The sequence below is a fragment of the Bombus huntii genome, chromosome 18 (assembly GCF_024542735.1).
Source record: "Bombus huntii isolate Logan2020A chromosome 18, iyBomHunt1.1, whole genome shotgun sequence".
NCBI lineage: Eukaryota > Metazoa > Arthropoda > Insecta > Hymenoptera > Apidae > Bombus > Bombus huntii.
Genome location: NC_066255.1, coordinates 2427576 through 2450878, shown reverse-complemented (window position 1 = coordinate 2450878; position 23303 = coordinate 2427576). Strand labels below are relative to the sequence as shown.

Sequence of the window (23303 nt, the reverse complement as noted above, 5' to 3'; positions counted from 1 at the left end):
ACTTGTAACTCTCGCGACAGATTGTTTTTATAGAAGTAATAGGTTGGCAACTAAGTGGTTGCGGATTTTGTCATTAGGTAGTATTGACAAAACCCGCAATCACTTAGTTGCCAACTCAATAGATAATTCTCACTCAATAATATAATAAGTCATGACACAAATGATTTTTTATACCATTGATTCCACTGTTGTGTTGTTACGTGTTAGTGAAAATCAGAAAACTCGACAATAGCTGCTTTTTGTTTCTAGCGAATCGTCTATTTCGTAAGATGAAAGTAATCGAAGAATACAACATCTTATTGGGTTGGCAACTAAGTGATTGCGGCTTTTGTCATTACCCTCTAATGACAAACTCCGCAATCACTTAGTTGCCAACCTAACATTCAAGAAATGGCATTGCTCCAGAAAAACGCTACATCAGTGTTCCTATTTCTTCCTATGCTTCATTAACACTTTACCGACTGCTAGCGGATCAACAGCATACGATGCATGTCCGACCAACAGCTCAGGCGCAGATTCTCCCTGGCGCTGGCTCTGTTTCGGTTTAGACTCTCCAATACCATTCTTTTCGTTCATCGCGAACGGTATGTTTTTTAAATTGATATAAAACTGTGGAAGCTTATAAAGCAACGCAACTGACGCAATTGAGCAAGGTACTTTAGTAATAAATAACAAATTAGTGTTCAAATAATGGGAAAGATTGTCGGCGACAAAAAGACGGTCGGTAAGTGTCAACGACGAAAAACCGATTAATCTGCTATCAGTCGGTAAAATGTTAATTAATCAACGTGATGAATCCTCCTTTATCCATCGATTGTACATACAGTACACGAACGCGATCTATTGAGCACGAACTCGATCGTAGCCGATCCGATCTCAACCGGAATCGTTTTTCAGAGGACATTGCAGATTTCACGACGACCTTGTCCCAGTAATAGACGTGTCGTAAGTTATACGCGATATTGCTCGCGATAATGAACGGTTTAACTCTGGTCTATGTATTAGGTTAGCAACTAAGTGATTGCTGATTTTCTCATTAGATGGTATTGACAAAACCCGCAACCACTTAGTTGCCAATCCAATATATTTCCTGCCAGTGTTTCTGTAAAAACCGCGACCTCGTAATAGCGCTGCTAACTATAATAGCATCGTGAATTTATTAAGAGTTGGTGGATGGCGGAGTCGAAGGTGATTTGCCACAAGTCACGTAGAAAGATAGCAACCGGTTAACATGTAATCGTCGTTGCCATGATTCATTGGATAGATACGTGCCGGGGAAATTAGGCGTGTTTAACACTAGAACTATCACACCAGTCAAATTGACTGGTTTTACAATTTCATTTTAAAATTCCTACTTCGCGTTATATCTTTTTCCGCAATGACGTAACGACTTTCGCAACGATAACTAAAAGAATAATATAATGAATTCTATTTTGTTTTTTATGTATTCAAACTAAAAATAATTTTGTATCAAGGCTACTTATATTAATACCAGTCGATATAATTGGTTCTTGTCAAAGTGTAAGAGGGTGCTGCAATCTGTTTATCGACCCCCAATTAACCAGTTTCCCCGTTTTGTACAACCTGCCACACATTTTCAAAATTTGTACGTATCATTCGATATGACGATATCAGTTATCAGGAAAATTCCGGATCGATCGCTAAATCGCTAAATGCTAACACTAGAAATACCACAGCAGTCAAAATGACTGGTTCTACACTTTTATAAATGTGTCAATCCTCGTTTAGAGACGATGGTCCCAGATGGATTAATAATACGAAAAATCTACTACATAACATGGAATTGCTTCTGTAAGAAAGTAATAAATCAACAAATATAAAAATATTCTATTATTAGGTATTTCTAGAAGACCAGTTATTTTGACTGGTTTTCGTAGAAATGGCTTCGTGTAGCTATGGCCTAAGGCGTATAGCTAAATAGCTATCGATAGTTCTAGTGTTACAGTATCGCAACGATTTCACGGAACTCGAACGTTGTCGATTCCGTTCGATTTAACACGCTAGATGTGACACACAAAACTGCCACCTTGCGTCGAGTTGCGTGACGTCAATCGTCATTGGAACGTTCGCACTTGCCTATGGCGATCTACGGAACTATTCGATGATAAAAAAGGAAAAAAAAAGATGGTGAAAAACATGGAGATGTCGTTTGACTATCGAAGCTGAAAGAGACGTTGCTGAAAGGAATCGTGTTCCATTTGCATGATAAGAAACTTTGATTCGCCTTTCAAACGATATTCTATGAAAGATAAAAACGAGTTCCTCCATAGGTGTGTCGTGTGAATCGTGCTTTGTCTTTGAATACAGATCGGAAACTTCGATTTTATTGTTATAGCTGCCTTTACAATGGGAACTGTCACGGAGAATGAATTTTTCGATAGAATAATGTAATTCTACTTTCAACAAAAAGACTTCGAAGAAACTCGGAGACAAAGCAGTTGGTCGTTGATCAAATATTTTTCGAACAATTCGTTAGAAACGATTACCTCGTTTTAAACAGCTTCTATCAAGAAGGAAATAACAGATGAACATAGAGAACGAGATTATCTTGGCGGTGAATCTCGTCAAAAAATGGTAAAAAACGCAGTGAACGTGCAGAGGAGCGTGATGCACGGCACCGCGAGACCGGAAGTTACGGTAAAGTGCGTGCAATTAGAAAATAACCTAAATTCAAGACGGTTCGCGATTCGTGTTGAGAACGATCTCGCCGGGCAGAAGCGTTTAACGGCGCGTCGACGAGGGAAATGATCAATTATCAAGAGCAGACCACGTGGGCCGTACTTTAACTTACGATGCAGCTCCTCTCTTGTGTCACCTAGTTAGATCCACGAATTCCTCTATCTTTCTACCAAAAGCTTCTTAAAATCTTGCAATTTTTTTCTCTACGTTATTCCATGGAAAAAGTGTGGAACAAAATCGAACTATAGATCGCGAACACGTGAGAGAAGGCGCGCTGACAATTAGAGACTTGAACGCTCGCAAAGGACGCAAACCAGTAGCAACGTTTCCATAGGCGACACTCTTAACACTTTACTGACCGCTAGCGGTTCAACAGTATACGCACGTCTGACCGGCAGCTCAGGCGCAGATTCTACTTGGCGCCGGCTCTGTTTCTGTTTAGACTCTCCAATACCATTCTTTTCGTTCATCGCGAACGATATGTTTTTCAAGTTGGTATAAAACTGTGGGAGCTTAGAAAGCAACGCAACTGACACAACTGAGCAAGGTACCTTAGTAGTAAATAACAAATTACTGCTCAAATAATGAGAAAGATTGTCGGCGATAAAAAGGCGATTAATAAGCTATTGGTCGGTAAACGTCGGCGACAATAAGCCAATTAATAGGGTATCGGTCGGTAAGCATCGGCGATAAAAATTCGATTAATCTGCTATCGGTCGGTAAAGTGTTAAAATCTGTTGGCAGAGAAATGAAATCGAACATTTATCTTAACACGATGAAAGTTGCGAATAGTCCGCACGATGTCGTTCCACAGATTTTTCTATAAATATGGTTCCTTACGCTCCAATGTAGTAATTGTTTCACAATGCTGTTGATTTAGCATCTAATTTATGTCATAGACTGGTAATCTTATCAGAACAAACGATAATATCTACGCATTGTGTAATCTTCGTTGTGAATTTGTAGTAACACGAATAAGTCGATGGTCTTGTAATCTCGTGCTGAGAGTAGAGAATTTTTATTTGAAGATTCTATTAGGTTGGCAACTAAGTGATTGCGGGTTTTGTTATTACCACCCAATGATAAAATCCGCAATCACCTAGTTGCCAAGCCAATATTTCAGAGAAGAGGTAGCTATTAGGTCGTCCGAAAAGTTTCTTTCGTTTTATAAGGAAATAATAGACACACAGTGTTTTTTATTTTATATTACTTTATTGAATTATGCACTAACATGGATCATACCTGATTCAATAAAATAATATAAAACAGAAATTGTCGTTCATCTATTATCACCTTATGAAACGAAAGGAACTTTTCGGAAGACCTAATATCGTTAGTAGTCTGGAAAGAAAGCAAACAACGATTCGAATGATCCACTCGGAAAATCCATTTATTTGGGCTGCCAAGAAGCAGCGATGTGTCAATAAACGCGACAACTTCGTGCTGTCAGAGGTCTGCAATTCGTTAACGTCTGCGACGAGTCGAGGACAGGTCCGAGTACACGCGCACTCGCAACCACACGAAACCATCTCGTCGCGAGTTCTAACGTCTTCCCTGCGAGTCTCGCGAAGTTTAACACTGTGACTGCCGCGTGGGTCATATATGACCCACCACGGTTTCTCCTGTGACGCCGTCATTGCTTTTTGCAACTTTTTACAATTGCAAAAATTGAATGAAAATCGACAGTTGGGGCATTTTCAATATAACCGATAAATAGAAGATACTTTGAAATAAAAAGTGCCCATTGAACGATTAAACATTTTTATTGGAACCTCAATTAAAAAAAAAATGAGAACAAATGTTGCATCTAACGGTGCACTGTGTTTGCATCCATATCTTTGATGGGTGATCTACGAATATTATTATAAACACACCTTAAAAAATAATCGCAAATGCTGCTTTATAATCATATAATTGAGGTTAGAAGTGTGAACATACCTTACTATTATATGTAGAACGAGCAAAACAATATACTGTTTACTAATATCTTCTACATGTTTCAACAATATATTCTGCACGTTTTGCTTGCGACGAAACAACGAAAGCGAATGGTTTGTTGAAATAAGCGAAGCCTTGTTATAATATGTCGCTATCAGCTGTTACCACGGCGCCATTGTCGTCACCCGTGACCACCAATAACACAAACGGCCCATTGGGGAAGAATGTTGTCTTACATCATCGATTTATTATTACTTTGCCATTATATGCTTTGAATAGTAAAAATACTCCCGTGGCGTCCTCAGCGGAACATGTGATTTCGGCGTGGCAGTCAAAGTGTTAAGCGCGTATAAATAGCATAATATCGGTGGAATATTGATTGGTCCATACCGCGGACGTTACATAAGAACATCTATGCACCGGGTAATTAAGATTCTTTCTACAAGTGTGCTCGCGTCACAGTAAGTCCGATCGACGAATATTTACATAAGCAAAAACGAAAAATTAACGTGATGCATTGTTTGTGGAGCACGGCAGCCGTTGCGTAAAGGCGTATCCGCTTTCGTTGATGGAAAGGAAAGGTGGACGCGTGTTACGCGTAGTAGAAAAATTGAAACGCGATCTAGAAAATGTAAATGGCCGGCAAACGAACGTGGAAAATCTGAAACGCATGGAAGATCGTTGTTTGCCTTGATCCAAATGCGAACACACTCCCCGAACCGGATAGACATTATTGACCGATTCTACTGAACAGCATCATCTTGAACCTTGGCATGAGAAGAGGAGAAGAAAAAGAAAGAAAGGGGAGAGCAGATTCTTGTATGCTTTTCGACTCGACTGTCAATTTGTTAAGCGATTCACAGTAGCAGAGGCGCGGTCTTCCCTCAGAGAAAAGACATCAATCGAAAGGACAGGCCAACCCCTCGTACGACCGGGATGAACGTATCCAGACAGGCACCGACAGCGATTCTCGAATTATACGAGAAATTTTGGGCGTGTCTCTGGTCACGTGTCTCTTAAAAGCTGCTGCAGCCTCTACGAGAGATGGAGAGAAACAGGGCGCGAGAATAGGGGAAGAGGGGGGTGATTTTCCAATGTGACCAAAGAAAGGAGAGAGAGGGAAGAGCCCCCTGGTCCTTCCGGGACCGGTCTGGTATCAGCTGCGCCTCGTTTAAACACGGAAATTCATAAGTCCTAAGATATGTTATGCTCAGCTTGGAAAGAAATCTCCTGTCTGCGAAAGAGAAGCGAGGGGAAAGATATAGGTGCGGGCCAGTCTCGGACTCCTCCGGCTCCGTAATCTCCACCCCCGATAGCTACCAACCAGCTGAACTGGAGCCAAGATCGACGAGCTGAAGCTGCTCCTTTGACCGATCCCCTGATTTTTTTCTCTTTATCTGATCGACAGAGATTAACCGGTGCGAAAGGTTAATTCGGTTTGCGGTACGTTTCATCGATATAGACGCCGAGGATTGGTTGGTTCCTTATGCCATCGCAATCGGAAAAGGAATCAAATGGTACCGAAAACTGGGCGTTCGAGTCCTTCTGCGAATTTCTGTTGTAAACGCTTTGACGGTTTGCAAAATTGCAACAAGGAAGAATGTAGTTATTAGAAGATTTACAATACAAAAAATCCTTGTCTTCGACGGAGTCAGCGCAATATCGCCGTTCGGAAAAATGAAGAAGAATAAGACACGCGCAAACTATGTTATGCGGATAAAAGACGTCGAACGGGCCGATCAAAGATACGGTAGAATTTAAAGAAAACAGCAACTTATTGTCCAAATTGTCCGGACCAAACTCAGCTTTGTATAGAACGCTTTAAAGTTTCACATTCTAAACAATTTTCTTAATAAACCATTTTCGTATTGCTTTTATAACGATTCAATAGTTTTATTACTTCCTGTGGAAAATACTTTTCAAATACCTTCGCAAGTAGTCAAATAAGTGCCACCCGTATTCGGGTGACGCGGCCCGACCGGAAACATTGCTGTCACCCAAATGTGGGTGACACTGTTCTATCGGAGACTTTACTGTCGCCCGAACACGGCGATGCGACCTGACCAGAAACTTTGCTGTCACCCAAATGTGGGTGACACTGTTCGATCGGAGACTTTACTGTCGCCCGAACACGGCGATGCGACCTGACCAAAAATTTCGCTGTCACCCAAATGTGGGTGACACTGTTCGATCGGAGACTACTGTTGCCCGAACACGGCGATTCGACCTGACCAAAAATTTCGCTGTCACCCAAATGTGGGTGACGCCGCTCGATCGGAGACTTTACCGTCGCCCGAACACGGTGATGCGACCTGACCAAAAATTTCGCTGTCACCCGAATATGGGTGACGCCACTCGACCGGAGACTACCGTCGCCCGAACACGGCGATGCGACCTGACCAAAAATTTCGCTGTCACCCGAATATGGGTGACGCGACTGTCAACACGTTTAAGATCGTAAGAATGTATACGAGTATATACGTCAAGGCGATTCGTCGTTAGGTGAAAATCGACGAACTCGCTTCGTTATTACGTCCGATATGGAGCAATGGAAATGGAATGGTTTTCTGCTATGGAGTGGAATTATTTCGTTCACCACGGGACACACGGCGCAGTAGTCATCCCCGACAGATCCCAATTTCGATTGCTTTATATCCACTTTAAGAGCAGAGGCAGACGTTAAAACCATATACAGGAACGAGATGCAACCCGAAGATCTCGGAAACTCCAAGCCTCGCCACCCCCGTCTGTGGCTATCAGCTGCCCCGAACAGTTAGGCGCTAAGCCAGCGTATAACAGTCAGGACAGAGTCTAGGGAAGGCAGCGTAGTAATAGTAGAAACGCCAACGACCAAAAGCCGAAGAAGGGGAATAAGACGGTGAAAAGGTGGAAGAACAGTGGGAGGTGCAGATTTCATAACGTGCTAGAGCTCCAGATACGACAATATGTGAAGTGTAGATATAAAATGTGCACTGAAACCCCGGGTACATTGAAAGAGAGGGTGGAGCAGACAGAAGAGGAGTTTCTAAGGAGAAAGAGCAGAAAAAGAGGGGTATATGAATCGTGTATATTTTCATAATCTTTCGTAGACGATTTGGCCGTGGTGGCTCGAGCCAGCGGTTCACGAACCGTACACGCATATGCCTCCGTCGAAAAGCGTGGATCGCACATGCTCGGGGCACTTCCCATTCAGACGAGCGCAGCTGCCGAACTCGTGGGACACGTCGGCAGGCACGCGCCTCTTGCCTCCATAACCTGTTTTCAAAATTCCGCTCCCCTCGGAACCAAGGCTCAAGGAGAGACCCATTTCTTCCTTCTCTCCTCCCCACCTACTATACGCACGCTGCTCTCCCCGTATTCCTCCTCTTTCTTTCTGCTCTCTTTTCTTTATTTCAACCACCTCTATAGCATGCATACACTCCTATTCACAAGTATTATGACATTTATAGAAACTCAGATAAAGCTTAAAATGTTAATACAAATTTGAAGAGTTGTTATTATTCGGTTTGAAACTATATGAAGATAAGCGGGAATTCAAGAATCTTATAGCAATAAATAAAATTAAATAACGAAAGGAAACGTGGGCAATCCTCGTCACGTCATGCTAAGCCCTCAGCTTACTTGGGACGTCACCACATTAGCCAAAAGGATTTGCTTCCTGATAAGAAAAAATCCTGAACTCAACTTCCCTCGATATAACTTCAATTAGTTCAACAATTTTTCAACGAGACTGGAAGATCAGCATATGATTGTTAATTTTCTAACTCTTATAAAATATATATTTTGCAAGTTCTTGAATTTTTATTTTGTACGAATGCAATGATTTGGTACTCTAATATTTATAAACAAACGTGTATATGTATCTAGTCGTTTCTTGCCGCGTCCATCTGTCGTCGCTTCATCGGCTTGCAAATTGCTCGAAATTTCGACGTTGGCGGCAATTAAGCCCAACCCGTGTCTCAACTACGGCCGATGATGCGGTACACCGCGCGAAGAGCGTTTCAAGTGGCACAAGAGCACCTCTTGCCGAAGACGCCCTCAGCTGCGGAGTCCCGTCGACGCTTAAATACCTTCGAGTGCTGCTTTTTAATTGCTTTCCCTACCCAAGAGACGTGTTCGTCTCTTAATCGTTGCATTATACGTATTCACGGACGCGCAAGGACGAATGCAGCTCCCCGAGGGGAATACTTGGATGATTTGCATACGTCGTCGGGGGTGACCGCCCTGGCAGACGGCAGCTGCCGCCTGTGTCGCTGCCTCCGAAATCTCATCGACCATCGTCGTCACCCTCCAGATTCTACGTCTTCGATTTCCAGCATTTGTCTTTCACGGTTTCAAACCAACAGTTTTCGTAGAATTTTGTAAAACAGCAAATCAATTTTTCTCTTTGAAGCCAGACTCACCTCTTAGAAACGATCAACTATACCTCTATACATTTTTATACGAACATTTCTCAGTTTCATTAAATAGCTGCACAATAAAGAAATGGATTACTAATTTCCATAAAAGCATTTACCACAAGGAGATAACACAGGTAACGATAAATTGAAAAAGATGTTTGCAATGTATCAAACTGAAATCAAATTTCATTACATAGCTGCACAATCAAGAAACGGATTACTAATTTCCATAAAAGCATTTACCACAAGGAGATAAAACAGGTAACGATAAATTGAGAAAGATGTTTACAATGTATCATATCTTTCTTTATTCTCCCATTATGATTAGAAAAGTATGGATTTGCGTAAACATCCGCAATCTAATTGTTTTTTAGTAGGCGATTATTATACTATAACTTTTAGTAGGCGAAACAAATTTTTGTGTTCATAAAAATATCAATTTGCTTGAACATTTGCAATCTATTTATTAGGTTGGCAACTAAGTGATTGCGGATCTTGTCAATACCACCTAATGGCAAAATCTGCAACCACTTAGTTGCCAACCTAATACGACTCTCGATCATGTTTTCATTTTTCTAGTTTGTCAAATAAATTTCGCAGATATTAACATCTCACTATCCTCTAAATTGAGAGATTTCGTTGCCTTCAAATTTGCCACCCTGGCGCCACATATTTTTAAGAAAGGATAGTAACGAAATTATCAGGATGAAAGGGAAATTGACCGCTGCCAACTGCGCATCGCGATTCCTCGTACACGAAAACGGAGAGAACAGCCGGTTCGACCAGATGGCGGGCGGATCGATGGCACGACGATACGATCGATAGAAATCGATGACTGGTTAATCAGCACCGCCGGTTATGTTGCCGCGTTTCACGCGGCGGTGTAACCTGTCGACACGTCTGCTCGTAACTCTCGTTTAAAACGATTCGGATCATCGAGGTCGTTCAGAAACGATAAAATGAAATATAAGCCGACTCTAAAGATCAATTTCCATCGTTTCATTGTCTGTGTTTCGCTCTGTACTTGCTGACCAAAACTTAACAAAATATTGTCGTAACAATAAGAATAATTAAGCCTTTGATAAATAACGTAATGTAAAATAATAAAGAATTTAAAATGACCGATTTAAGAAATGAAATATTTATTCTATTTCTGGTATTAAAAATATAAAAAATACCTTGGACTTTTTGTAAGCAATAAATATTAATAATTATGTTACTTATAATAATTTAAAACATGGAATTTCTAGTACTATACTTATTGTTCAAGTTTTCCCTATGTTACACTATCAACAATAAAAAAACAATAAAAAAGTTGCGAAACATTGTGTGGATTTTATTGTAACGAAACTACTACAATAATTTAACAAATAAGAAATTAAACTGTCACCGTAATAATAAACGTTGGAAGAATATTGAAAATGCTGCGACCACCAACGAACATCGTAGATAGCCTCATCCTCAAGGACTTCGATGAGGTGGCCTGCTAGGCTCAAGGTAGGTGCGTATCGAATGAAGAAAAGAAGAACGAAGTGTCTCACAGAGTTAAATACGCAATAAAAAATTTGTCAAATTATTCGCAATTAAAACTTGATCGTGTATTTAATTATAATGGATGATCGACACGTATTACGTAGTTAGTGTCATATTATATGGAGTAGTGTCTTAATAATAGGATAATCTTGATACATCGTTCAGATTATCCTCAAGAGAGATACTTTACACGCCTCTTCACCGGAGGAAGATCAACGAGGTGGCCCACTACACAGATATAAAGAAGAAAAAGGGACGCGTCGAGAGAGGGTTGAAGAAGGGTTCGTGCCACGACGATATAAAAAACCAACGCGGCCAACGAACCGACAGGGGTATTTATCCTCCTATTAAGATCTGTTTCTGTTTCCCTCGCGCAACACCATGTTCTACCCCAACGCCCACCACGTGCAATATAACACGTTAGAAAAAAGAAATATTCCCTTCAAAACAGTGTAACAAATAAAGCACCAACTCCACTGTTATACATCCTCAATAATATATATTAGAACTCTATTTATTGGAATAAAATTTCACTTAACGTCCAATTAATGATCCGATTAACGTCGATTAATGAGCTTCTGCTGATTAGATTTACTTATCTGAACGTGATCTGCTATTACTGGCTTGGCAACTATACCAACCTTGTCAATATCACGTAATGACAAAATCCGCAATCACTTAGTTGCCAACACAATATATAAACTCTAATTATTAAACGGATTGTCCCTCGATAAACTCAGATACTCGCAATGCCGCCATATTTTTCTCTGCGTCTACGCCTACAGAGAAGCGAGATGCATCGGGACGGGCGAACGAACGCCACGTAATTGAAGCGTGTCCGCGAATGGAATTAAACGAGAAACCGAACGGTGGCGCTCATATTCGAAAGTTTGCATGCGCGTGTTCCGCACGAAAGCAGGAAACATTATACGGCTCTTGAATAGACGAAGATGCAGCTCGCCAGCAAGGATGAAGGGTCGCAAGCGCGCGACCAGCCAGCGAGCGAGATAGAAACAACACGCGTCTGTAAACAAGGAAGGCTCTCGGCTAGCTTGTAGAAGAGAAAGAGATAGGTAGAGACGTGTGTCGAACGTAGGTCGATCGGTGAAGAAGATAAAAAAACGTGCAGCTCTCGATAGCGTATAATACTTTGGGGCCGGATAGACGAGCAGGACGTATCTTTTCCACTTGATAGGGCTCGAGGAGACCTACGAGCGCGCAACCATCATCGTCGGCTATCGTGAGCCATAGTGTGTGCGGGCCATGGGTCCAAAAGAAGACATGGGCTCGCACATGTTCTTCACCTCGTGCAGGGTATTCATGCCCGGTATTCATAGCGTGCAGCTGCCGAATGCACTTCAACGCCATTACCTGTTTTTCGCAACGTTCGCTCGTTTGCGCCTGGGCACGCGCCCGCCGCTACGAAACGTACCCCGAAATCGAGGCGGGTCTAATATTTCTTTCTTTTTTTCTCTTTATCGTCTTGTACTTGGTGGAAGCAAGAGCCGTGGTCTTCGTCTTTCTCGTCAATGGAATAATAAGGCTTCCGGGTGTTCGTGCCTTTGGCCACCTTTGCCCACGGACCTAATTTCTGATTTACACGATTTCGTTGTAGCCATCAACCGGTTTACGCGGACTGACAATGTTAGACGAGACAAGTTCGGATACGAACCACTTTCTCAGCAGTTTCGACTGCTTGTATACGTGTGACCGAGAATGTATACGTAGGATATGGTTTCATTTGGAGTTTAGATAAGAAGATTTGGAGTTTTGTGTTTATAGATTTCGAGGTTAGGTTGCAATGTAATGGTAGTATTATTTTAGAGATAAATAACACGGATGATAAACGACAAAGGATAACAACGGTGTGTCGTGAAATAGAAACGAGACTAATGCGCGCATCGCCCTTCTCGAGTTTTAAGGGAGAAAATAAGGCTTCCAGACGTAGGTACAGTATCGTAGCGGTGGCTCGAATGAGACGAAAAAAGGGACTCGTTATGACAGGACAATTGTGCTGTTGCGCGAAAGAAAACAGGTGGCAAAAAACTTTTCCGTCTTCCAAAGTGTTTGGTTTCTAAATATTTGAATTGCAATGCGTAATATTTGTTAACTATTCAAGAATACAAGAGCGTACGTTTCATCTCAAAATCGAATGAAAAGATAATTTCGATTGGAAAGTGATCGACGGTACATTGAACGTAAACATTGCCCTTTCTATTGGTTGGTAACTACGTCAGTACCACCTAGTGACAAAATCCGCAATCACTTAGTTGTCAACCTATAAAACACGTGAAATGTATATAAAACATGTGACTCATCACGTCCTTCTCCTGTGATCTTGAAACGAATTCAGCAACACAGGTTCATTCGATAGAGCACGAAGAAAATAAATGGGGTCTGTATAAACGTCGTGCTACCGTAATTATTCTCAACGAGTATGACGCAACCGAAACCGATGACACATAAAAACGCTTCTTTCTCTAGGAATACCGCGTCAGTGCACAAAAATAGTTGCGCAGGCGGTTACAAAACTTCGTCGATCGTCTTCCGGGAAAGTAGGGCGACGAAACGCGTTCCACGTATTGTTGCTGACTTTTAAACGATCGCTGTTGACACGGAACCGCAAGTGCTTGTTAAATTCTCTTAACAAGCTGTGTACGGCACGACCACCAGTCGTTAAATACGCAAAAACCATGAAAAGGAAAAAAAATCTGCGGTTATTGTCCGAGTACAGATGGAAACGTAATGAATAGCCAGTTCGGATTCCTTGTCGACAATGAGTTTCTAAAAACGCGAAAGAATCCTCGCGCGCCCACGGAAACAATGGCGGCGATGCTGATTGTACGCGATCTCCTTTCACCCCCTTTTACGCCGTATTAATTTCTCTGGCCTCTTTCAAATTGCGACATAATAAACGGCTACGAACAGAACAACAATCGGCACTTTTATCTCCGAAAAGAAGTTTGCTTCGATCTAAGATATACGTTCGGTATGCAGCGTCGCGAGAAACAGGCGAACAGGTGGCAACTTGTACGTCTCGCCTCGCCGAGATCCCGTCGAATATTATGTAACACGTAATACTTCGTCATCCGTCTCGAGCATCGACGCGCGTTTGATAAAGTTGCACCGTTCGAATCTACCTTGGTATTTCGAGTCTCACAGGTTTTAAGTATCGTAATAGAACACAGAGTATTTCTAAAAAAAAAAAAAAAGCAATTCGATAAGAAAACATATTTCAAAGATAACATGGTTTAAAGTTTCACGTTATCGCAGAGATCTCACATAACCGTAAAGGTCTAAAGCCAGAGTTCTAAAGTTTAGATTTAACAGTTTCACTAATACGATAATAGAGAAAATTAGTTGCCTAAATCGGGGTTAGGTTAGAAACGATTTCGTGTTCAGATCGGATCTTTTTACGTTCCATTCCACGGATTCCCTGAATGCCCTACAAATCCTTGACCAAACAGGTCGGAAACAAGCGACCACTCTCTGACGATAGCCTATGTAGCATTGATCCCGGCGGCAACAAAACTTTCATCGTCGACTTCGAAGCGGACGGAAAGAAACCTCGTAAAAAGTCGCAGCTTATCGTGGCGACGAGGCCGGTTTCGTGCCGCGTTTTGCCTCCAATTGACTCGTAATTAAGGGTATCACCGAGCCGACCCGTGTTCCTGCCTAAAATGTGTACACAGTGTCGCACGCTAAATTGCCCAGTGACATGCAGAACCGAGCCGAGAATATCGCACTCGCCGCGCCTCTGTAAATTAATGAAAAAGGACGCAGATCGGTTAATTAGCAGGGATTACACGCTAAGCGATATCGAACGGCGGGGAGAGGCGAGAAGAAGGTAGCGCCAGGCGTTTTAGAGCGGCGATTTGGAATCGGGTGCCGAGCTACTTGCGTTATCCGCGCCATCTACCTTATCTTGTTTGCCGTTTCTACGCTGTATTCGCAGCGTGAAATCTCGCAGATACGGTTATCGGCTTATCTGCACGAGCTCAAGGATATAGAAAAGCGCCGCCACCTGTCGCACACACAGCCGCTATTGAAGCCGATCTGGGACAACGGGAACGTTGTCCTGACAAGAATTATGGCCGAAGGACTCTGTAAATCTCGTGCAAGTGGATTTCCGCATGAACCGTACGCAACCTGGACAATAGCGTTTGTAGAATGGCTGACTATGGCAAGCACTATTTACCGAGGATTTTCTGTTGTAGTTTAATAGGGATCAATTGTTGGGAATTATTTAACATTTTGGCTGCCACGAGGGTCATATATGACCACGGTTTCTCCTGTGACGCCACGGTGTGGTCATTTGTGCGCTTCAACTTCTTACAATTGTAAAAATTGAATGAAAATTGACAGTTAGGGCATTTTCAATATAACCGATAAATAGAAGATACTTTGAGATAAAAAGTGCCCCATTGAACAATTAAACATTTTTATTGGAACATCAATAAAAAAAATGAGAACAAATCTACGAATATTATTATAAACACACCTTAAAAAATAATTGTAAATGCTGCTTTATAATCATATCATTGAAATTAGAAGTGTGCACATACTTTACTATTATATACAGAATGAGCAAATACTGTTTACTAATATCTTCTACGCGTTTCAACAATATATTCTGCATGTTTTGTTTACGACGAAATAACGAATGCGAATGGTTTGTTGAAATAAACGAAGCCTTGTTATAATATGTCGCTATTAACTATTACCACGGCGCCACCTGTGACCACCAATAAGATAAACGGTCCATTAGCGAAGAATGTTGTCTTACATCATCAATTTATCATTATTTTGCCATTATATGCTTTGAATAATAAAAATACTCCCGTGGTGTCCTGAGAGAAACATGCAATTTCGGTGTGACAGACAAAGTGTTAACTAGAAATACGTAGGTTATGTAACTAGAGAAGAATTTCATTAGAACTTACAGCGGCTACAAAGAATATTTTTCAATCAATCGTATTTTTATCAGATTCAATATTTCATTTTTATAGTACTAAATTTTTCATATACTTGGATTCAAATGTGTAAATGTTATAATAAATACAACGGCGTGTAAATATTGCTTGCAGCCACTGCAATTGGTTAAAAGATCCTTTGTAATATGCCTTATATGTTACAATTGATTTGAAACATAGAACAACACCAACTTTTTCATCTTCGATTCAGGATATTGTTGAGTATATCATAAACGTATCATATACATCCCTCAGGGTATTGTTGAGATACACACGAACATAACGCATCATTTTATTTAACCTTCAATACTTAATATGACGAACGTCATTAATAATCAACATCAGCCAACTCGTGGAATACAAAACAGGATGGAATATCCCAAAATGAAGTAATTTACCCAACTGCGGTCGATTCTAACCCAACGACACCAGCTGCGACTTAATCCTGTAAGTCGAAGCTAAGCTCACAGATTGCCAACTAAGTGATTGCAGATTTTGTCGTTAGATGGTATTGACAAAATCCGCAGTCACTTAGTTGCCAAGCCAATATATATTCGAAGTAAACATCGCGGCTCTTACACGCGAACCATAGCTCTCGCCATCGTTGTAACCCGATACTACAAAACATAGAGCATAAACAGACGAACGGACGAATGAACAAAAAAAGAAACGAAATAGGATTATCGGCAATTTCTCGTCGCGGTTTCGAACGCGCTAAACTGATCCATTCTGCTGACGCGGGCAAACACGTACACACAGGAGAACATAGGTGCGCGCGTTTTACGGTGTGTCGAATATACAGCAGAGAAAGAGGGGGAGATGAGAGAGAGAGAAAGAGGAGGTAAGTTACGGAGGAGCCCTTGCGTTGCAAGGGTATCGTTGGCAGGCGGCACATGGTCCGCATCATGATTTTCGAAGCCGCAGATGGTTCCTCCTGCGGCACACGATTATGGTTTTTTGTCAAGCATGCTGGGAGCAGGCGGTAGGGCACACCGCCGCTTGTATTTCTCGATCAATTTTCGCCGCAAAATTGACTGGCCAAGCCGATCGAACGATGCCAGCGCATACACTCTAGGAATTATTCTCGATAGCTGGATATCTTATTGAGGAATTAACCGTCCGCTTTACACAAAGATCGATATCGATACTCGTGATGGAACTGAAGGGTGAACTCGTTATAAATTGATTCGACGAAGCTAGAAGTGCACTTGCAACAGAATTTAGATGAATTATTGAGACTGAGAAGCGAGCCTCTTAGAAGCCTAAATTAATCCACAACTTTACTTTCTATTAATTTCGTCGTTCAAGAAACGAATGATTTAGTAGCCATTGGGTTGGCAACAAAGTGACTGCGGATCTTGCCATTAAGTAGTATTGACAAAACCCGCAATCATTTAGTTGCCAACCAATAGAATGATCCATAAGTTGATCCGTCGTAAGGTAACATAAATAATAGTAAAATTCTATAGTACAAAGACTTGCCTGATACCAGACATATTGATCAAATATAAGAGAAAATTCGAACGGTTTCTCGTACTGCGAACAAGTACTGGGTTGGCAACTAAGTCATTGCGGACTTTGTCATAGGTTGTAATGACAAAGTCCGCAATTACTTAGTTGCCAAGTCAATAAAACACGAATTGAAATCGTAAAATAACCGAACCTGATTCTTTTCAAACAAGTTTATACAGCACACAATCGCAAACAATAAATGGTGCCCTCGACGACCCAATCACCCGAAATGCCCCATCCCTTCTCCAATATTACCGGATTTACCATCCCTCTGTAAAGAAAGATGAGCGTTGACTGGAATGAAAAGGCGAGAGGAGCGCGTCGCGACGCGTAGAAAGCCTCGTAAATCACGGCAAGTGGGTTAAGGGTGACGAGGCCGGTTCCGAACGGCGCGCTGCGCCGGTTCAAAGCGTCGATAATAATTGGCGCTGCGGAGGCCGGGGCGGCGTTGTTTGTGCGCATTTCAATGGTCGCTCTGGAAGGCACGGCTAATCACGTGGCCAAGAGAGCCGGACAAACGGAGCGAACTGACAAACGACGGCATTATGTCCGCCATTCTGGTCGTCGCTGGTGGTGGGCCGGCGACAATGCCACAGCCAGCAGGACACACAGCTCAAGGAAAAAGAGAGTAGAGACGAGGAGGGGAAAAAGAGCGAGAGAGAGAGGAAATGGAAGAGAGAAGGAGAAATATAAAACGAGGAGAGGAGAAAAAGGGAAGCAATCTTCCTTATTTCTTTCCATCTCATCTCGTTTCGGCGGCTACCCTCGTGTCCCCACCGCCACCCCCTACGGTCCGGCCAATCTCGTTCAGGATGACTGCCGACCAGCCAATCCTCTTATTCCGTTTCATTTGTCGATCGCAAATGTGCGCAGTGTGCCTGCGTGTACGCTTCATTATTATTTCGTATTGTGCGTGTAACCCAATTCAATAGCCTAATCTACTTTCCCTGCTTTTCTCTTGCTAATCGTGGGCACCCAGCCGATCACGATCCACCGATCGACTCTCATGGCTCTTTCTTTCGTTCCTTTCTCCCCGTTTCTTCCTTTTTTTTTTTTTTCACTTAAGCTCGTTTTCCTTACCAGTTTTATCCATCGAGGAACTCGCTGGTATAATGTACGCGCATGGGAAAATTCGACGACAATCGGTTGCTATTTTTTGAAGCAAAGAATTCGCTCGGAGGGTGGAAACTTTGGGAAAGTAGGTTTCCACGATTCTCGTCGAAACGATCAGGTGCACTACGGTAATAACGTAATCTGGCTTATAGTGCGCTTGTCCGACGGTCGATCTCCCTGCGTACCAGGGGTCGCTGCGATTAATTGAAAAATGCTGGCAGAGAAACAACGCACGCCAGTGTATACTTAGGTGCATAGATTCATCTTGATTTAAGCGTAGAAAAAGGAGCACACCGGCGGGATAGGGGAGGAGTCGTTAAAACGTTCGATCAGTCGCTGTGTATGTCCGTCGATGGATATTACCACGAGGCAGCCATGCCAAGATAATTGGACGGCGGGAAAATTAAAGGGAGCCACCGCGACTCTTGACTCTTCGCAGCGAGCGGAACGAGGCGGAATAATCTGCCTTGTCTTTAAGAGATTAGGTCCTTAAGGAAGCACTGCCTTCCTTCTCCCCGTCTCTCATCCCTCTCCCCTTTATATACCGCTCCTTCCCACCCCAAAAAAACACTTTTCATACCTTTCAGTCGAAACCTACCGCGATCATGCGGCTTCGACCAACCGCCAGATCCAACGTCAAACGAGAGCAAACTCGAGGTTCTCCTCCCTTCGAACAGAACGGAACAAGACCAAAGTAAATTACCGTGGACCGAGAAGCTTGGCCTGCAAGCCCAACCGTTTCTCGGAAGTCCAATTAAAAGTACTGTCTACGATGAGAGAGCAATTAGCGCGCGACTCAGGACGAAATAATTTTCTGGAATCCTACGCTTGTTTGTTGATCTTCTCTTCTTAGTTTCATTGAGCGAGTTTGATAGGGCGTCTGGAGGGGAATTGGCACGCTTACGTGCAAATCTAGGGATTTTGTTGTTCCAGTTTTTTTTTAAGAATCGTAGCTATGATTTGTTGGTTGTACTATGTGGTATTTTTTGAGTATTTATTGATTATCTAAGTGTGTCAGTAAATTTGAAATTACAACATTTAACCTTATACAGAACATTTTTAGTGTGGAGACATCTATTGGTTGGCAACTAAGTGATTGCGGATTTTGTTAGTACAATCTAATGACAAAATCCGCAATCACTTAGTTGCCAAGTCGAACAAAAGCGTGCGATAATTAGTATCGTTAATTGCAATTGTAGAAAAAAGATCTTGCAATTGTCCTTTTGTACTGTATCGTATTCTTTGAAGCACTATAGTAGTATCAACACAGTATAGTACTAGTTCAATTAGTAAATTAACGCGGAATTATGAATGGACTGTTGATTTTTATGTAATCTCATATTTCAACAAATGCAACCTAAATTGCATTTCACTGTGGATATTTTATATGTTTTTTTGCATATTACGTGCAATTCGATATTTTTACAACTACGAATTTCTTCGATCATGAAACACTTGATACTCGGTTGGCAACTATTAGGTAACCAATTAACTTAGGTTAGGGATATTAGGTTTCGCCATTAGGTGGCACTGACAAAACCCGCAATCACTTAGTTGCCAATGTAATATTATAGGACATGAGATTACACTTTTGTGATACAGCTTTCAGAAAATATAAAATTGTTCAAGGAAACGTTAAAATGAATATTTCGGTAGCTGATTGCCACGCTAGGACTGAGTCAAATACCAGTTCCACTGAAAGATACTCAGGAGTATCTTGTCAAAGCTTTCCTGAATTTTCACTTGCATGAAGATAGCTTAACGTTATCACAGACAGACCTGTACCTTCAGAAGATTAAAAACCTTGCCAAATAATTCACCAGAAATCTTATGAAGACTTTCCTGAATTTTTACTTGGAAAAAAGATAGCGCTAACGTTATCAGAAACAGGCGTGTACTGTCGCAAAGTGTAATTAGATGAAACCTGGGATTCTCATACGAAGAAAATTCTTTTCCACGTGGATTAATACTAATCGGTGGCACACGTACCAAAGAAGACGTTTTAACAAGCCCATCCTCAGTGAGTCATTGTTAGTTACAGCATACAAAGTATCCCTTGGTCACGTCGAGCAAAGAAGGGTCCTCTTTCTCTCTATGAATCGACCGGTTTATCATCGATCGGGCAAAGATTAAGCTCCATACGGAGGTGGAACCTGGCCTCATGAATATTAACCCGAGAAAGCATAAGCCGAGGAATCCTTATCGATGTAGATCTTATAATTCGTCGGCAATGACCGTCCCGACGGACGATGATGTTAATCACACGGCCGACCAAATTATGGTTTCACCTCTTGTTTTTCGGTTGTCGCAAACGAGAAAACTCGCGTTCCGTAGTCCAACGATCATGCGAATATGTATACGATATACACATAGGTCTTGCATTAATTTAGCATAAATTACGGAATACGCACGGTGCCGTTAAACGACAGAAAAGACTGGCGGCGAGGTGAGCTGGTTTTTTCGAGTTTTACCTCGCCGATGATTACGTAGCTGTGGAAACATGCGACACATCCGTCACGTTTTTGTGCCAATGACGTGTCTACTTGGACAATCCGACGAGATAAGTTGAAACGTTGCTCCCACGAGCTTTCAGAACGAAACATTCCGAGCATACGATAACAAATTCTGTAATTCACTTACATGTAGATTTTATCTAACCTCAAAGAGATGTTACGCTCCAGTGGACACCAGTTCTTATAACTAAGATTCTATGGAACATTGTAATCTGCTAAGATGTACAGTACGTTCACAAAAATACATAAAATATTCGTTAGAGAATTGAAACAGCGAAACAAATGTTTACCCAAATTCCATGTTTCCTTCCGTTGTGTTCATAAAAATATAAGTTTGCAGAAAAATGCAGAGTTTAGTTGCATCGAAACATTTTCTAATACTTGCATGAACAAGAAAATGGAAATTTATATTATGTTAATAATTACGTACAAAATTCTAATGCGAAGATCAAAATATCTTTCTGCGCGAGAAAAAAAGTAATTAAAATTGGTCTATTCTTCTGAAATTATTAGGTTGGCAACTAAGTGATTGCGGGTTTTGTCGGTACCACCTAATGGCAAAATCCGCAATCACTTAGTTGCCAACCTAATATTCAAGAAATAACATTGCTGCAGAAAACGTTTCTATTAAATTCTAATGAATAAATATATGGATATATTGAGATATGTATAATTTTGTATGCTAGGCTAGGTTAGATGCGTAGTAGAAATACTTGTATGTGAGTATCAGTATGTGGAGGTGGTGTGCGCGGCGTCTCGAAAACAGATGAATGCAAACAGTTCAGTCGGTTAACAGTCGGATATGGAAGAAAGTGGTGAGACGCGTGCAAGTGGGTATCGATGAATATCTTAGAAATCGCTCATCAAATAAATATATAATTATTGTAATATTAATTCCAAGTGTATATTTAGTGTTCCTATACCATTATTTCTGCTATCAAGATCCACAATTCTCAACAGGACTAACTATGATCTCGTCAAATATATTATTCACTTTTCCTCATTTTAAAACGAACGTTCTTCCAATCGTCTGCGCTAAAAATTCCGCGGAATATTCGGTTGGCAACTAAGTGATTGCGGGTTTTGTCAGTACCACCTAATGGCAAAATCCGCAATCACTTAGTTGCCAACCTAAAAGAAAAATATTGCTGTATAGTCTGTAGAACCTAATCGTTGACAAAGCAACGTGACCGTATGAAAAAGCTATCACCCTCGCGCTGCAGCTGGGTGGTCAGTCCCGGTGTGTCCCCGATCGGAAGGCGGAGGATCATAAATCAGAACGTGGCAGAACACCGCCATTGACCTAGTTGCGTGGCAGAGGCGCGTGCAATAGGCGCTCGTCTACCTGTCGCGAAATGCCACCGGTTTCCTTAGCATCGACGTTATCCATCTAATCGCTTTATTTCCTCGTCACTGGATTCCTCGTATTTTTGTGTTTCGTCGACTGTGCTGCACTCGCGGAGATACCGAGTCGTTTCGTTAATCGGAAATATGGATGACTAATATGAGAGCCGCGTGGCGAACGCGAGCGAGACACGTCTCGAGTCGCTCGTGTCTCGAAGTCTTCTCTGTAAGTCTATAAATGTAACGAGATGAAGGAGCGGCCGCAGTCTGCCTCGTAGAATGTACAGTGCACACGATCGATGCTGGTCGAAATCCGAGCATTTTTACCGCCAGACGCCAAAACAAACAGCAAGGAACCGTTGGACGCCGCCTACCCGATGCAAAACTGTCCCCGCGTGCCTGCATCTGTACCTGAATTTTCAAAAGAAAGATCGAAAGGCGCGTCGACATCTTTTATTCATTCTTTCGGAGAAATGGCTGGGAAAAGTTTGACAAATCTTCAGAAAATATGACCAATTTGCTGCAGACAAGAATGGTGAAGAATTTTCCTCCTACCGTTAGGGTTGTCCAGGATTTCGTGAATTTGGATGTTGTAGGTGGGAGGTAAATATAGAAGGTAAATATAGACAGTGGGAAAACGAAGTAAAGATTGGATTAAAGAGAACAGACGACTGAAGACACGTCTGCAGTAAGGTAGCAACTGACAGGATTAAGGAGATTCTACTTGTCTGTACAGATACCTTTAATATTATGCTTGTCTAAGCTTTTCTACTGAATATCTCACAGATCTTGTAATACACTGATGTTAGTTAAATATAGAATCCCCGTGGTGATTTTCATTCTTTACCTGAAAATAAATATGGTTTCTTGATAAAACTCAGACACTGAGTTTTAACTAAATTGAAATACAGCAAAACTCTATTAACATGAAGTAGTATCCACTAGAAGAAAATCCTAGTTAGCGGGAGATTAAACAAACTGCAGAATCTATTTATTCGGGTCAGGAAGGTTATCTATTTTCAAGTTTCTAATATGTGAACTTCAGCTATATGAATCGCTTAATCCCCCCTCCCTAGTTCACATAAACGGAATTCTACTGTGCTTAAGCGACTATTGCCATTTATTGCTGTAACACCGTATCATATGGAAATATTATAATAATCTAACATCGAGAAATTGAAATTACATTTTAACCTAATCAGTTTTCTATATAAATCTGTGCCTCGAGTTGCACTCGATAACAACAAACTCGATAAAACAAACGATTAAAAGTCGCG

At 41.6% G+C, this 23303-nt stretch overlaps 1 protein-coding gene across 3 annotated transcripts in view; it reads right to left on the bottom strand.

The window, feature by feature from the left end:
• LOC126875318 (uncharacterized) overlaps positions 1-23303 on the bottom strand; it is a 71398-nt gene that overhangs the window by 21317 nt on the left and 26778 nt on the right. The window lies entirely within an intron of this gene.